Genomic DNA, 7,500 nt, shown 5'->3' with positions numbered 1-7,500 from the left:
GTTTCGTTTTCAGTGAGCAATACCACGTGTAGATGACCCCTTCTACTCGAAAATATGTCAAAGTGTCGGGCAAAATGGAATTTTATCTCATATCAGCGGTATCGAAGCGGCAGGTAAATACAACTCGGATACTAGTATTACTACACATTTTATTAACCCTAGCTATCGACTGTGAGGTAGAAAATGTTGCTGTTTCGTACATCTTCATTTAAGAACTGAGCAAATTGTCACACTGCTGGTTAGTGAAAAACGTACAATAGTTGCGTGAAGTACAATAATGAAATTTGTCCATCATTCTGACGTTGCGTTATCGAAAAACATGCCACGACAATCGGCCTTTGTGAATAGGCCTTATCACGGTTTTCGACGCCATTTTGACATCGGGTACAAACACTGTTATTTCAGACGTGTTTGCCTACTCGTCAAAATGGCGTCGAAAACCGTGATAAGGCCTATTTTGCTGTGGCATTGGTTTAAGTTATCAGGCGCGGATCCAGGGGAGGTGAAATGGGTGAATTTTCACCCCCCCCCCCCCCCCCTTTTTCTGAGCCTCCCTCTTTCTTTCTTTTTTTTTTTTTTTTCTTATCCCTCAAATATTGAAATAATATTTGATTTCTCTGATTTCTCTGATTGAGGTGGAGAATGTGCATAAGCGATGACTGGTTCTACCAATCAATTTATTCATTTTGAGCCTGCTAAAGCTAGTAGAGCACGGTAAAGTAGAATGAAAATGTATTATATATATTATTTATTAAACTATTTTCAGAGTTTAAAGCACGTTTAAATGGGGTTGACAGACCTGCATGGCTCCCGCTGTGTGCCCATTGTGTTGATAAAAGCCTTTATAGTTTTGCTTTAACAAGCATGTGTTTAAGCGATTTCCCTTTTCTTTAAGAGATCAAGGAAGGTTCCTTGTATATCTCTCTTAGTAGCGGCTGGTTTTGTACTAAATGCTATTTGTCCATTAGGATATTTTTCAAACATGGCAGTGATGGTTGAAATTGTGTCACGAAGGGTAGAATTTTCTTGTGCGCTTTCTGCTTTGTGTAAGAGCGTTCTTCCTTTCTGCGAAGTTAACTTCGGATAGGAATTTGCGAATTTGCTTGCTCAATGAAATGTTCTATTTCTTCTTTGTTTGTATCCCACAAGCAAAATACATCGTCAACGAATCTTTTCCACGTTATTGGTTTGTTAATGCTCTGCCTTAAGATCTCCTTTTCTATAGATGCCATAAAGATGTTGGCAAAAGCTACCGCCATTTTAGTGCCCATGGCGGTTCCGTGTGTTTGGAGATAGTCTTTCCTGTTAAATTGGAAGGAGTTCTCCTTTAGTATAAGGCTGAGCATTTCTCTGAGGAAATTTGTAGCTATAGGAAGGTTATTGGCATGAAAGTTCTCGTATGCGTTGCATACTATAGTGATTCCTTTCTCCTGTGGGATATTCGTGTAAAGGCTAGTGACATCCATTAAGACTAGAAAAGCGTTTCTAGGCACCCTAGTGCTTTCAATAAACCTTATCAAATGCGTCGTATCTTTAAGATACGAGTCCTGTATTTGTGCTACTGGCTGAAGTAGTTTGTCTACGAATGATGATAGGCGTTCTGTTGGGCCATCACACCCAGATATGATAGGTCGTCGGTTTGTGAATTTTTGTGAGGGTATAAAACACTGGGATTCGAGGCGGATTTGGTGTTAGGTTAAACCATTTAACCGTCATTTCGTCTATGCACCCTGCTTAGAGAAGGGCATTAGTGAGGTGTTTAACTCTCTGGGATGTGTCTCTAACGATTGGTTCGTCTAGTGGCTGATAGTTATTTCTATCATCCAATTGTTTCTGTCCCTCATTTATTTTGTTTTCTCTGTTCATAACGACGGTTGTTGTGCCTGTATCTGCTTTTTTGAGAATAATTTCTTTGTTGTTAATAAGCTCCTTGAGAGCTCGTGGCTGCACAGACCTCAAACACCTCAACCAGGCTTTGGTTCTATTACATTATTACAAAAATTCACCCCCCATTTCAAAATCCTGGATCCGCGCCTGGTTATCACTCACTCTAACTGTGAATAATTTTTTGTATAGGAATATTCAGCAACGAAAAACTGTTTAGAGTATTAAATTTTGTATTGTAGCGATAACTTTGCCATTCTCTCGGGAAAATATATTATACAAACTAAATGTATCTCAAATGTGTTAACTAGTACTTGCGTGACCACTGCAATACACAAAAAAAATCCTTATGTTAAATTTCGTTAACACTTGACTATAAATGTTATACCCAAACTAGATTTCTTACATGTTGCACTAAACTCAAGCATACCTGTTATGGTAATTTTCAATGTACCAGGACAAGATTTTGCCTCGAAATATTTCCTCATTTTCAAGTTTTCACATGCGAGGAGTTCAACAGTCGGCATGTTACTGACAGGGGCTGTGATCTAGAAAACGTGCCTGCTTTGCACAGATTCACAAACCCAAAAGTAATTTTAACGCCTGTAATTAGCTTTATTATTGAAACAAGTTCTTATTTAGTAAGATATATCATAAATACTTGGTTCTAGATGCACCATGTGGCAATGAAAAAAATTGGTTGAGATCTAGACGAGCAGAAAGGTGACATGACACTTCGACCTTTTCAAATCAGTTGGGGTTACATCTCACTCCCTAGTTAGACTTATTTTTTCAAGGTATATAAAACAATACAAAACTTATTAGATCATTAGATTTAGTTTTGGAACAAGAATTTTGTAATTCTCCGGTAAAAATAACATACAAACAATAATTTATTGAAACATGTCATCTTGTCCTTGCGTGACCACTGGAATTATTTGAAAAAAAATGTCATAAATTCCCTATGTGTTTTACTCCGTCAAAGGCTGGCTTTTAAATTACCCAAGCTGAGTTTTTTATATGTTGCAGCACAAGAATAGAGCTTTTCTTTAGTGTAACTTTCATTGTAAATTTCAATGTACCAGGAAAAAAAATTTGTCCGCAAAGTTTCCACAATTTCAAGTGTCAACAAAAATGCCGAAAATAGGATTCTTCGGAGTTTGAAAACTGCATGTAAATAAGAATCCTCCAGCAAAAAATTTTCAAAAAACCGTTATCTCTGAAGGATGCCTAACCTAACTTTAAAAGATCGTTTTCATACGCTTAGCCGTCTTCCTTCCCGAGCGATTTGAAAATGCACCAAATCTCGCCAAAATTTAACGCCGGCTGCGACGCGATCACGGCATTTCACATTATGCCGGAATTCTCGAAAACGAAAAATCGTTGGAAAGTTTTATTGTTATTTTCGTGAATAGTTCTCCAAAGGGATTCTTCTGACAAAATATGAGGAAATGCGAAATTTCAGTTTTGACGGCGAGTCCTCGATATTCTCAGTCCGCCGCTCTTAAAAGATGGTTGCAGTGGCTGCCATCTATGCAATTCCTAGACTTCCTGTTTACAATACTATTTTCACCGTACATATATTTGTCCTCGATCTTTTGTCACTGTTTGATGTATTTTAAATAGAGTTAGTTATATGCATACTTTTAATCTTTTTCAATTTCTAGACATTGTACAGTTTTAGATTCTCAGTTACGCTTAGTTGGGTTTCCCCTAGCTGAGGGTAAGGAAAATTAAACTAAATTAATATACACTGTTTTGCTCCAACAGAGTACTACTAGTAATAGTAATACTGAATAATAATAATAATAATAATAATAATAATAATAATAATAATAATAATAATAATAATAATAACGTTTTTTGTTTCGCAAACTTAACCTCAGTATCAGAGATGAAGGTACATTACAGTGTTAGCGATAAAATCCCTATATTTTTCTTCTTTGATTTTATGTCAACGGCAAACGAATCATTGCACTCTGCATTGGCTGTCTAATCAGCTTTTCAGACGAGAAGGGCCTTTACTCATTTGTGGTATTCGTGACTGTCGTGACTGGTTGCTTAGCGACTGCCCTTCATTTCGTTTCTCTGCTCTGTTTACCTTACGGGACCCTCTTATACTTGGCTAAATATTTATAAATATTTTCATACCATCTGCATGATTACAAACGCAACAATAACACACTAGTTGAAGGTTAGGCATTAATTGTTTTTAGAAATCGTTTGTGTCTCGACATCGAAATACAATAATAAAAAACAATTCCTTGACTTCTTAAACAGTCTCACGGATAGCTTTGAGTTGAAATGAGCTTGGATTCATGTGGTTTCTCAAAGATTAAAACCGAGGTCAAGAACAACTGAAGTTCATCTCTAATCAGCTAATGAACGTCTGATATTGTGCAGAAAAATATAAAATCAACCTCTTCGTCCTTTGTTATCCAGAAGCTCACCGAGTGAATTACTTCACAACCAATGCGATCAACTCAGTCAGGAACATGCGTTCAAGCGGCGTTAAGCTGTACACTTTTTCCCTTCTTCTCGTCTCGTATGAACCATTGAACATGATTTTGGCGACAACAGCTTTGAACAACGTACCATACTGATGCGTATTCGAAAAACACTAACAAATTGAGCAAACTGATTTTTCTATATTTTGGTCACAAATTGAATATCTCATTGTTTGTTCTTCTTAGATGAAAATGACGAACAAATACTATTCCAATCGTTTATTTCAGTACACGCAACATTAGTCTAAGCTTCCTTGTTTGTTTATGACGTAGTTACTGAAATTTAAAGCGGGTCTTAACTAAATTGTTTCCGGTGTACAACAGAGAGCTTATCTACATTGCTTGAAATAATCTGATGAAGCCCCTTAAAATCTGTTTGGATGCTTTTATAGCGAAACCTGGCTCGCAGATTTTCAAGACCCCTTCTACACGAGGTTTACAGATTACAGCAGCTGTCGTCTGCTCCCTAATGACCCCAAAAGCGGAAATGAATTCAAATTTAGCTTTTGAATGGACTAATGGGAATTTTCCAGTCTAAGACGTGACAGAAAATGGGTGCAATTTAGCGTAGTGTCGTCGCATAAACAGGAACGCATTGTACAGGCTCAATTGAAATTCGTTTTAACCTTTTGACTTGACGCCCTTATTGCCAAGGATGCCGAGTTGTTTTGGTTTGGTGACGTCACGAAGGGCATGCTACAAGATTTTAGTGTAATACTCGACTCACATATGATTATGTCCCGCCGTTCAAACCCCCCTCCCCCTACTGCTTCCCATTCATGACACAAAACCCAAAATAATACTTCAGAAATCAAGTGTACTGGTCAGTTGAGGGTACTGACATAAGTCAATTTGCCTGTAGGCAAAACAATAAATCTCTATTAACTATTCCGTTAAATAACATCGATAAATCTATCTATATATTAATCCGTACTTGGCTTTCTATTGATCTGAGCATGTTGCCTCGACTGAGCCTTTAACTTGACTCAGTCACCAAAAACTGAATCATAAAATAAAACAAAACATTAAGCCTTTATAATTTGTGTTGCATATGGCCTTGTCCTTGCCGTCGCCGTCGTGCCCAAGTAAAATAAGAATGTTACAATTTATCGCTTTTCTTCCCGTTCACAAGTCTTAATTAAATTTTTGATAATTCATTATCATTAAGACATCAAAGCGTACCGACCTCATGACAGAGTTGTTTGTTTCGTTTTGAAAGTATAGTGCTCAAAGATTGAATTCTGCCTATTAAGGCTGATAGTACCGGCGTCTGTCTCGAGCTTATTCAGTATACTAAGTCTTAAAAGAATGAATGAATGAATGAATGAATGAATGAATGAATGAATGAATGAATGAATGAATGAATGAATGAATGAATGAATGAATGAATGAATGAATGAATGAATGAATGAATGAATGAATGAATGAATGAATGAATGAATGAACAAACGAACGAACGAACGAACGAACAAATGAATGAATGAATGAATGGATGAATTAATTAATTATATAATTAATTGAATAAACTTTATAAACGTGTCAATAAAATATCTACTGGTCACGATATCGAGAACAAACTAATCAACATCGTGGACGTTTTGCTGCATATTTTATTTTTCCTGCCTAAAATTAAAATGGTCTGCCAAAAGTAAGAGCTTGCTCTTTAGACGTTTACCATAAAACAGCTGACTACTTCTCACACAGTTCACGAATTTCTGATTTTCCGTAATTTTTCGTTTTTTTAAAAGTCTTGTCGGAAGTATCTTTGTTATAATTTCCGCTAAACGTTACAGTTTGCCCCACTTTTCCTTTAACATTACTTTTACTTTTTCTGTAATGATACTGTTATTTAGTTCGCAACAGCAGAATACAGTTTATGAAGTAGAATCCATATGAAAATTAGCCATGTGGAATTTTTCGTGTTGAGCCAATGACGTCACTTCCTGTAATTTGAGCCTTAACTTCCGGAACAAGGCCAAGTAATGGCGGCCGTCAAATCTCGAATAAAAAGCTAAAAAAAAATAATACTTCCAATCGCTGTAAAGGATTGAATTCTGGTAACATAAGTAAGAAGGTCATATTCTACACGAAAATGCAAAAAGATGGGAAATGAAATTTTCGTCCCAGGGGCACTTTAAGGGGAAAGGCAATTGCGCGGAGTGCATCAGTGAGATTTAGGCTCTAAACCATGAACTGAAAACTAGATTGAAGATGAAATCCATTTTCTTTTCGACTTAAAGAAGTAATCTACTCTAAGGGATGAATTTATTGCGTTCGACGTAGAAAGAACGCATTCCTAATACAGATTGGATAAGAGATTGTGTGGGACAATCTAATCAAGAATGAATGGATCTTGAGACGCGTATCTGGCATCCCTCGCAGATTTTTCAGTGGTGTCTGATGTCCATCATCACCAACTTGGAAAACTAGAGAGAGCCTGGTGACATCGAAGGCACTCCCTAATCTTTGATTATTACTGATGATAAATAAATAACTCACTTACCGAATAATAAACAATTATCAACTACAGAAATCCTTAAAAAATTGATGAGCTCAAGCAGCTATTTTTACTCATTATGCAACGGATCTGTTCCATTGTTTCCTATACCTTGGTAGGCTTTAGCAATAGTGTATGTACTTACAGTCAAGCAATTAAAACTACTTGTTGTTTTTGCGTGTTCTCGGCGCTAACCACGAATATGCAAAAACAATGCATGCTACATAAATTGGTTAGTTAAATTTGTAAAGAAAAGAGTTCTTGACATCATATGTATACTGAGCTCCAAGGTTGTCAAATATGAGTTCAGCTTTAGTAACCTTCGTTATGAGTTGCCCGCCGTGATTGAAGAGTGAATGTTGTGCCACTGGCACTAATGACACAAAAATGATGGATCAGATAATTAACTAAGCCATGTGTGTAGTCCTAAGTGAATCCATGAATTTCCCACTGAGCGTTAGCCCTATTAAGGAACTAAATGCAAGAGGCAAAGAAAAAATCTTTAACCCCGATGGAAATCGAACCCAACGGACCTCCGGAATGGAGTTAGCAACGTTGACTTAGCAATACAACATCTACACCACAGAGTTAATTATCAGATCGATCATTTGT

This window comes from Pavona decussata, unplaced genomic scaffold (genome assembly GCF_977016875.1).
Source record: "Pavona decussata unplaced genomic scaffold, jaPavDecu1.1 SCAFFOLD_254, whole genome shotgun sequence".
In the NCBI taxonomy this organism is placed as follows: Eukaryota; Metazoa; Cnidaria; class Anthozoa; order Scleractinia; family Agariciidae; genus Pavona; species Pavona decussata.
This window is presented reverse-complemented; position numbering follows the sequence as displayed.